Consider the following 10,780-nt stretch of genomic DNA (forward strand, 5'->3'; position numbering starts at 1 on the left):
ATGCTGCTCACATGTTAAACTTCATTTCCTGGATCTTCCTCACAAAGCTCTTCGGTGAAGGAATGTGTGTGCAAAAGTGGGGAAAGACAGTGTTCCGAGTTTGTGGATTCCTGCATCAATCCCACTGCCTTGCAATACACACCAGGAGAATACGTGGAGCTCATTGTGTGCTTCCTGCTGTTGAACCAGTCCAATCAAACACAGAAACTGGAGGAACAGCAGCAATTCATAGACCTGGAAGTTGTGGGTCACAGAAATGGAGTTGGGATCTCCATCCCAGTAACAAGATCATCACAATTTTCTCATTGATAATATTAATTGATCCCGGTATTATAAATTCCCCACAGGCTGGCAAATAGGTTATGAAGCATTTCTCAGTGACCAGTTACACCTCACGATGTCTTGTCTGACAAAGAGCTCATAAAGTGTTGCCCTGGTTTCCGCTCCAGTCCAGGGGATGCTGTAATAATCCTTTTAATTAATGAGTTGCATTTCATCTCATTTTACTGTATGTATCAGTTACACCTCAAAGCAAATGTTTTGCATAGATATTGGTCTGGCTACTGAAGTCAAATTTCCACGTTGCCAATGTCTCCACAATGTGGGATCTATACACGTATGTGTATATATATCAGGAACACCTCTTCGGACAGCTCAGTGAGAGAGAGAGGAGGGACGACAGCAGAATCCCTTTGGAATTTTCACTCTGATTTTGAACCTTTTGTGCTTCGAGCTGGAGGAACGGAACTCCACTGTGGAGATGATGCTGCTGCTGTTTCTGTTGCTAAGCACATTGGTCAACAGTGACGGTGAAGGTAGGCTCGGGTGATGCTATGATTGTTTTCAGATATAAATAACTGAGTAGAATGTGTGTATGGCTCTGTGATGGATGACAGAATCTGGGAATTTGTGGATGGCTGCAGCAGGGAATGTCTTTTGTCTGACACTGTCTCAGAGATATTGAATTGCAGTGTGAGATAGAGCCCTCCTTTCTAAGACATGGAGACAGAGTTGCTCACAATAAGCGAAGTGCAATCTGAATAATGCCTTATAAAGCCCCAAACTTACATCCTTGGTTTTTATTCTAGTCCTCTCAGAATAAATGTTAACATTCAATTTCCTTTCTTACCATAGACTCAACCTACAAGTTATTGTTCAAGGGAATACTGCATGAGGACTCGTCCATTTGCACCTCCAATTCATCTACACCTTCATTCCTTCTAAAGTGCATGAGTATACACTGTGACTACACTGTATTCCATCTAGCACTTCTTTATCCATTCTCCTAACTTGTCTGAGTCTTTCTGTGGACACCCTGATTGCTCAACACTCCCTGCTCTTTCTATCCTCATATCATCCACAAACGGCCACAAAGCCTCCAGTCTCTCTACAGTCTATCCTCTCTCTGACCACTCTGACTTCCCTGCACCCTTCCTCACTGGGGGTCATTTACTGCAGCCAGTGAGCCGGTCAACCAGGGATTACAGGGTGAGATAAGGTAAAGAACAGGGGGAATGTAAGGAGCCACAGGAAGGAGTTGTGCCCACAAGGCTGTTTCAGCTCTGTAATTTCTACAAAATTTCACCTTCGTAAACAAGGGGTGAGGAGAGAGATGCAGCCTGTGTCACCCAGCTCCAAGCACCTCTCCACAGTATAACACCCTCACACACAGACTCACGCATAATTGTCACCAGCCCTGAGGCTGCCTTTATACTGCATGTCTCAGATCTCCACACATCTTCCCTGGACACATGGCCTCAGTGAGCTGCTCCGTCAATAAAACCAATCCAGTGCCTTGAGCTGTGTTCCCTCCTGCACCGCCCACAAACTGACTGATCTCCCTCTTTGCCCTCTCTCTGTATCACCTTTGAGCTCCAGCAGTTTTTGATTTTATTTTTGGTTTCCTGCATCTGCAGTATTTTGCTTTATAATCCAACATCTCACTCTCTGTTGGATCCCATGGTTTTCATTATCCTGAATGTAAAGCCTTGTGGACTTTGGACAATGTTTCTGAAGATCCAGTTGGAATGCAATACACAGCAAAGCACATGGACACTGCCTGTTCATTCGCTAGTCAAATAGAACCTTCTTTTAACATCTCTGTGTGACTGACCTTGATTAACTACACCGCTCTAAATGAGAAGTTATGCAGCTCCTCTTCCTTTCCTGCTCTCTACGTTTGGTAGACAAGACCTTAATCCTATTATTAAACATACATTAAAAATTTGGTTTCAGTTTTGCAGATTTTTTGAATTAAATAATTTTGTCCTTTCTAGTAAAATATGTCATAACTATTTTTTAAACTATCAATTTTAGATCAGGCTTTTTTAATTTGGCAAACCAAAGGAATAATAACTTTTTCAGATTTGTTTATAGGGGATTGTTTAATGTCTTTTACTCAGCTGATAGATAAATTTGAGTTATCTAATGTACACTTTTTCAGATATTTAAAAATTAGGAATTTTTTACATACTTTGCTTCCAAATTATCCCACTGCTTATCCATCTAATATAACAGATACCCTCTTCCAGTTTAAACCACTACAAAAAGGATTAATAGCTACAATTTATAAATGGTTATTGAATTTACGAATGATATCTAATGATAAAATTAAAGCTGCCTGGGAATTGGAATTTCAAGAGTTACTTTCAGATAATCAACGGAATAAAATTACTTCATCTATCTGTGTCCGTCATTCCTTGATACAGTTTAGGGTAGTGCATCGGGCACATATGTCAAAGGATAAATTAGCCCATATTTTTCCCAATATTAATCCTATTTGTGATAGATGTAATATTCAGGTGGCCACTTTAACTCACATGTTTTGGTCTCGTATAAAGTTGGAGAATATTTGGAAAGATGTTTTTAAAACCTTATTAAAAGTGCTGGATCTAGATTTACAACCAAACTTATTTACAGCTATTTTTGGGACTATTCCATTGGAAGCAGGATATATTCCTGCTTTCGCTCAGCAGATGATAGCCTTTAGAAACTTATTGGCTAGGAAAGCCATTTTACTTAAATGGAAGGACACTAACCCTCCTACTGCCTTTTATTGGCTTTCCTCTATCGTGTCCTGTTTAAATCTAGAGAAAATAAGAAGTCGGGCATTGAATACATCCTTTAAATTTGAAGAAATCTGGCAACCTTTTATTCAATATTTTCATATGATCTGATTTTTGTACTGATTCTCTTCCAGCTATTTTTTTCAGAACCTTGGATTTGATCAGAGAGTCTCTCTTCTCTTGGGTTTTCTCTCAGGATGGACTGCCCAGTCCTTTTTTTTCTGTTTAGAATAGTGTTTTTTTCTCTTCTTTTATATAAAATTTTTAATAGTCCTTCTTTTCTTCATAAATTGATAAGAGCAGAGTTATACATTCTATATCATATTCATACTTTGTAGATCAACACTATGTGTGATTCTGATATTGTTTATTTTACCTTCTGTATGTACTGCTACTGACATACATAGCAGAGATATTCTCCTCCTGTTTGTATACACACTTTAAAAAAAATCAATAAAAAGATTGAAAAAAGAAAAAGAAAGACAAGTTATGCTGTCACTCAGATCATTTCCCCAACACCTTGTCCACTCCCTGTGTCAGGCCGATCAGCCTGCAGGTCCTCCATCTGTCCCTTTCCCCTTTTACAAGAGATGGACTGAGGGAGATCATAATAGGACTGTATTAAACACTAGTGGGGTCACAGCTACAGGTATAGGGGTCCTTCCTCCCCTCGAGCCCTGACCTTCTGTGTGTCCATCAATGTCTGGTGTGAAACAGCAAAATCTGTGACTGTTTGTAACTGGTACTTTGGTTATTGTAGCTGATTTAAATTCTAATTCCCTTTGTCTGAAAGGGACAAACAATTCCTTGGTTCTGAAGAGGACTCAGCAGGACCTTGAAAACTATAGACTATCCAGAGGACCCTGTGATGAAAACTGGTTTTACTTTCCTCCTTTGAATTCCTGCTACCGGTATTTCAATGACCTGCATACTATGCAAGATGCTGAGGTAAGTCCTTGAACCCAGTGACTCATCTTAAAGAGATCAACATAATACTGGTCTCGGTTTCTTCATTCCCATGAACTCACAGCACAGTCTCTAGCTGAATTGCCTGTGATACGTCCCTGTGTTCCAGGGAGTGTTTCACTGCAGCCATTGGCTCTGGTTTCTATCAGTTGGATCAATGGGTGAAATATTTGGATTTTAGGGGAAACTCCACAACCAGGAGTTAACACAGTGTGGGTTTGACAACAAAGAGTTTGAAGAACAAGAGCTTTGGTTCATGTAACAAGGTTGTTGAATTTCCAATGTCAGGCTGGATGATTTACAGAGGGATGTCTAGGAGAATGAACAACGGTGATTCTCAGCAACAGAAAAAAGTATTTATTTTGTTTAAAGGATATCTGCAATCAGCCCCCACATTCTGGACATCTGGCATCCGTGATCTCAAGCATCCATAACAACTTCACTTCTGACGTGGTCAGTGCTGTGGATGAAAGCAAGCCATTGGCTTGATTGGCCTGAACGACAGATCAAAGGTGAGGTTAATATGACATGTTACATTACCACCACAGAAGGAATTTCACTGGGCATCCTGCAGGGTAACCGGGGTGCGACTGTGTAATGGTTAAGTTATTGCATATATCTTAATGATCCTGGGACATGAATTTGAATCCCATCCCAGCAGCCAGAGAATTTGGATCCAAGTAAATAAAATGCAATAAATCCCGAGTAAAACATTACTGTCAGAAATGGTGACAATGGAACCACCAGACTGTTGTAAAAACTCATCCGGTTCACTGATGTTCTTCAGGGTGAGGAATCTGCCATCCTTCCCCAGTCTGGTCTCACTGTGACTCCAGAGATCCATCAATGTGTGACTCTTACCTGCCCTCTGAAATGGTCAGAGGATGATCAGGGAAGGACAATAAATTCTGCTCTGACCAGTGTCACCACGTCCTGTCAAGAAATAAACCTCACATGTTTATGTCCCTGTTTATCTCCACATGAGACTTGTCTCTCCCTCCGGCATCTGACATGATCAGTGTGACTTCCTTTCTCCCTCATGAGTATCTCTGTTGTTCCTTAAATGTCCTTAAACAATCCCTGCGAGTCACATCTTAAACACACCGGAGATAAGGGTCTCTCACCAGATATCAGTGGATTGATCAGTGACTCTGGAGAAAAGAGTTTCCTATCAGGCATCATCTAGATTGATCAGTAACTCTCTTTTATTTACTGCCCTTGCTTTTTCCACAAATAGGAACATTTCTCTATGTCGAGTCAAGTGAATCTCCATAATCCAAATGATCTCCTTGGCCATAGTGGACACAACCATCTGGTTCTAACATCCTAATATTAACTGTAGTTGTGCCTCTACAGTTACTGAAACTAGTGATTCTGAGGGTCACTGTTCTGTATGTTGGTAAATCATTTTAGAGCTAGGAGCAAGAAGGGGGCATGAGAAGGCCTTGGCGAGTAGGGTAAAGGAAAACCCCTAAGCATTCTTCAATTATGTGAAGAACAAAAGGTTGACAGGAGTGAAGATAGGACCGATTAGAGATATAGATGGAAAGGTGTGCCTGGAGGCTATGGAAGTGAGTGAGGTCCTCAATGAATACTTCTCTTCCGTATTCACCAATGAGAGGGAACTTGATGACTGTGAGGACAATATGAGTGAGGTTGTTATCTATCCTGTTCTTCTACAGTGGTGCTATGATCTCAGATTAACACATCTCCCACATTTCCCTTCATTCTGTCTGATTCTCTCTGTGTTTAGGTTTTGTTTAATCCTTTCCCTGTAGCAAATGCATTTTTGTTCCCAAAATGGGCAAGGTGGGTGTGCAGAGCAATGCTTTGGTCCACCGGATATGGAACTTGAGAATTCAGAGATTGTGGGGATATGAAATTGAAATAAATCTCATGAATCGCCTTACCCTAAAAGAATACCTAAGAATGCAAGAAATCTTTTGACAGTAAGTCACCAGGAAACTTTGTAATTGTAATTCAATGAAAAAAAGACTAATCAAAGTGATAAAATACTTGGCGAACTAAACCTGAGCATTTCCAGCATTTTCTGTTCAATCTAAACATTTCATCATTTTGAGCCTGTGTCTGTGAGCCATGAATTTTCCCTGACTATGATCTGTGAATTTGCTTTGTAACTAAAGGAAGTCATTTCCTGTTGTGGTCCATGTGCAGTCAGATTGTGTGTTACTGAAACCTGACACCTCACTATGTTCACTGTTCCAGACTGAAGTGTTTGGGCTCACTCTGGGCTGGAACTCCCTGTGTGGACTGGGCAACATGCCTGTCACATCAGAAGTAAACTAAACCCTTCCCATTCCATGACCTCACACAATGGGGACAGAATCCAGAACCTCTAGAGCTGGAACTTCGGTAACTGTTTTAATTCCTGAACCTGTGAATTTTACACTGGTGTGTGTTCTGATATCTGTAGTGTTTCACCCAATGTTTGTGGAATGAGGGCGTCCCCTTCACGTGGAGTACAGAAACAGAGCACTTGCCCCACGGGATCTGTGGTAATGTTGCTGCTCCGCAGGAGCCTCGGCCTCCCTTCATCCAAACCCATCAACACTTCCATCTGTTCCTTTCTCTATCTGCCCCTCTCTTCAATGCACCTGTGCTCTCTGCTTTAATTATTTGTGGTCCAGAGTTCTACCTGCCCACCAAACCCAAGTCAAGACAATTTACATCTGTTTTGTCTTTGATTTATTTGTGAATATTTTGCATTTATCACCAGTAAACCTGGTTTCACATACAAGAGAAAATATCTTGTTCACATCCACCCAATAAATCCTTCATAGTGAGGATGGCCCAAGGCTGCTCACCCCTCAATCTTCTCTCTTGTGGAGAAAAAGCCTCAGTCTGTTGGATCGTCCTGGCCTCCGTGTTTTGTGATCAGTTCACTGCTCCAGTGCCTCTCCGTCCTTTATGTAACAGTGGAATGGAACAGTTCACAGTACAGGTCTGGTCTGGTCAGACCAGGATTACAGAGTTATAGGATTAGAGAACAATACTGCATGGAACCAGGCACTACAACTTAACTGGTCCATATCAACCATGGTGCCCAGCCTGCTGGTCCCAATTTCCTCTAAGCTCCATCCCTGCCTGTACCTGTTCAAGTTCTTCTAAAAAGACACTATTGTACCATCCTCAACTACTTCCTCTGGCAACTAGTTCCATATACCATTACCCTTTGTGCAATTATGTTGTCCTCAGCTCCCTTTTAATGTCCCATCTCCAATTCCCATTTGGTTTGTAGTCTGTGCCCATTCAATACAGAAGTTCTTCTGTCATTTGTTCCTCTGGTGTTTATGAGATCAGTCTGTGTATTTTTTCTCAATGACTCATTGTCCAAGTTGTCATTATTCCCTCTCCCTGACTTTTATTCTCAGATCCGGTTTCTTTTGTTCCAGGGATTCTGTTACTTCCATGAGATTTCCCCCACCCTGACAGTCCGTCATTTAAAATCTCATTCACTGCCCCGTTTGTCCTGTCTGCTCGTAATCTGGTCTCACTCTGACTCAGGTCCAGCTCCTCCCTGTACCATTAAGTGACAGGTTACTCCGCACTCCCACAGAAATAATCACTGATTTATATCCCACAGGAAGGGATTTACACATGGATTGATGGATCTTCGTATACTTATGAAGAATGGGCTGCAGATGAACCTAATAATTACTCAAGCAATGAAGACTGTGTGACCATTCATCATTTTTCAGGTAAGTTTAACAGTGAGAGAAACTGTTTTACCTTGAAGTCCATTTCAGACACAGTATTGAAGAGGCCTGTGGAATGAACCAGCCCCATGCTCAGCAGAACTGGGCCCATTGCCCAGCAGTTAGAGGAGGATAAATGGGATGTAATGCAGGGACAGGGGAACAGTCAGTGTATGAAGATGAAAATAAAACAGATGATTTCACAAAACACTAAGCAGCTCAGGCAGCATCTACTGAGAGAGTAACAGAGTTAATATTTCAAATGAAAACCTTTTGTCAGGTTCATTAACATACAATAGACGTAATATCAGGTAGGTGTCACTGCAGATAAAGAAACTCAAAGTACAAAGTTCAAAGTAAGCTTAATATCAATGCACAGATATGTTACAATAAAGTATCCTGAGATTCATTTGCTTGGGCATTCACAATAAATAAAAATAAAGCCAATAGCATCAATGAAAACATACCCAGAAACATGGACAAACAGCCAATGTGCAAAAGACATTGAATTGTGTAAATACAAAAGAAACAAAGAACCAAATAATAATGGTAGGTAAATAACTAATAAATACTATTGAAACACAAGTTGTAGAGTCCATAAAAGTGATTTTATGGGTTTTGGTAACAGTTCAGTGCTGGGGTGAGTGAAGTTATCCACTCTGGTTCAGGAGCCTGATGGTTGAGGAGTAATAACTGTTCCTGATGATGGGAGACCCAAGGCTCCTGTATCCTTTTCCTGATGGCAGCAGCAAGAAGAGAGCATGTGGGGTCCTTAATAATGGAAGCTGTTTTCCTACAACAGCACTCCTTGTAGATGTGCTCAGTGGTGGAGAGAGCATTATGTGTGATGGACTGGGCTGTATCCATTATCTTTTGTTGGTGTTTTCATTCAAGGCACTAGTGTTTCCATTCAAGGCTGTGATGCAACCAGACAATATACTCTCTATTGAGCATATATTGAAGTTTTTCAGATTTTTAAATGAGATGCAGAATGGTCACAAACTTCTAAGAAAGTGAAGGTGCTGCCAGGTCTTCTTTGTAATGGCATTTATCTGCTGGCCTGCAGGACACATCTTTGAAAAAGTAACCCCAAGGAATATAAAGATCTCCACCTCTGATCCCCTGATAAGGAATGGCTCATGGAGCCTCTGGTTTCCTCATAACATAAAGGAAAAATAAAACTTTTCACAGTGAAATTGAAACTAGGAATATTATGTTTATCTTCTTCGTTCCAGATATTCCTCATTCTGCTCACATTTGGAGGTCCATGAAATGGTGAGGGCTTAGTTTATCTCTGATGGGACTGGCTTATTGCTCAGTTCACAGGGAGATCCAGCCCAGGGTGAGCCCAGCCACTTCAGTCTGGACCAGTCCAAGTCCTCAGTGAATTTAGTGAGATGTCAGGTTTCAGCAACACACACTCTGACTGCATAAGGACCACAACAGGAAGTGTCTCCCTTTATTTGCAATGCAAGCTCATGGATCAAGGTCAGGAAATATCCATGGCTCACTGACAGTGACTCAAGAAGAGGAAGCATTTAGATTAAACAGAAAAGAGAAAATGCTGGAAATCCTCAGAAGATGAGGAAGCATCTGTGGAGAGAGCAACAGAGATTAAGTTTCCATTAATGACCTTCCCATTTCTCTCCCCACATGCTGTCTGACCTACTGAGTATTTCCAGAATTATTTTCAGATTTTCAGCAACTGCAGCACTATACTTGTGGACTAACAGGTTAATGTTTGATTCCTTTTCTCTGCTTCAAGGTTCTCCAGAGTGGAATGATTATCCTTGTGGTAACAAATGTGGTTTTATTTGTGCCTATAAACTTCACTGTATTTAGAAGACTCCCAAACCATTCACTCATCCTTTCCAGTACCAATGCCATGATTTCTTCGTTGCCACTCTCGGTGTATGTGGTGTTACGGACCCGTGTCACGTGACAGTGGGGTTGAAGCTATACTGGACTTAAGGTAGTGGTCTTGTGATGGTGGAGTGATGTCATTTTCCCGCCAGTAGAGGTCATGTGACAGGTTTTTTTTACAGGGTATAAAAAGAGGACCCCTCCCTGTGAGGAGGGGCAGTTCGTGGCTGGATTTGCCATTTTGACTTCATGCCACTGCGTGGTTCAATATTATGACGCAGTTTGGTTGAAAGATGGAGTTTTATTTAATGCCTAAAGTTTAAAAGGTCATTGCCAGCAGTTTATTTATAATACTGTTAGTTAAAAATCAGTGGAGAGTGAAGATCGGAGTTCGGGAGTTAAAAGATCGAGGAAAGTCGATTTCGACAGTGAAACAGGTTCGACCTTGTTTGATCCTCATTCGGAAGGAATTCGTTGACTGTGCTCATGTTAATCCCTGTGAAATATAGCAGAAAGGATTCAGTACTGTGATGTAAAGGAAAGGTCAGTGCTTTTAAGCCGTTTCATTTCCATCTTCGTAAATTCTCTGTGGGAAAAGTAGTTCGACTGGGAACCGCAACAACACGACGTCAAAGAGAATTTAAATTGTCTAAAAAGTCTCTCCTTTAATGGACTGTAAGCATTTTGAACTTTTGCAATACTACTTTGAAGGACTGTTTTTGCAACATCGCTTTAAGAACTATTTAAGCGTCATTGCTTTAAGAACTGTTTAAGCTGCCGCACAGCAGCTGATTTCCAGTTACGTTAGTGATTTGTTTACTTTTGGGGGTTTGTTTTTCAGTGTTTAATAAATGTTTTATTTGTTATAAAAATCCCTGCCTCACTCATATATTTATTGTTGCTGAATCCGTAACAGTGGTGTCTGTACTCACTTAGTTTCTAGGCCAATAATAAAGAGAATTGCATCCTGAGCTGTGTGCTTGTTGCTGTGTGAGTCAAGTTTCCAGCAGCCTTCCTATGCTTCCTCCTCACCTCTGCACTCAGTGCTGAACTGAGGAGAATTTGGCATAGATTTTGCAAAATTAACTTTCACTTCATCTGCACTTGGTGTGTTGGGTCCAGGTCAGTGTATGTGGGAGTGAAGTGAAGGTTCTGAGGTGGACACAAAGG

The 10,780-nt window shown here is 41.1% G+C and overlaps 1 long non-coding RNA gene across 1 annotated transcript; it reads left to right on the forward strand.

Annotated features, from left to right (window-relative positions):
* Positions 1 to 676: 676 nt before the first annotated feature.
* On the forward strand, positions 677 to 9,788 carry LOC140739029 (uncharacterized). Its single transcript, XR_012101544.1, has 5 exons — positions 677 to 815; positions 3,859 to 4,013; positions 4,404 to 4,543; positions 7,636 to 7,750; positions 9,513 to 9,788. It is a non-coding gene; the product is annotated as an uncharacterized lncRNA (long non-coding RNA).
* Positions 9,789 to 10,780: the final 992 nt, after the last annotated feature.

This window comes from Hemitrygon akajei, chromosome 14 (assembly GCF_048418815.1).
Source record: "Hemitrygon akajei chromosome 14, sHemAka1.3, whole genome shotgun sequence".
Classification (NCBI taxonomy): domain Eukaryota; kingdom Metazoa; phylum Chordata; class Chondrichthyes; order Myliobatiformes; family Dasyatidae; genus Hemitrygon; species Hemitrygon akajei.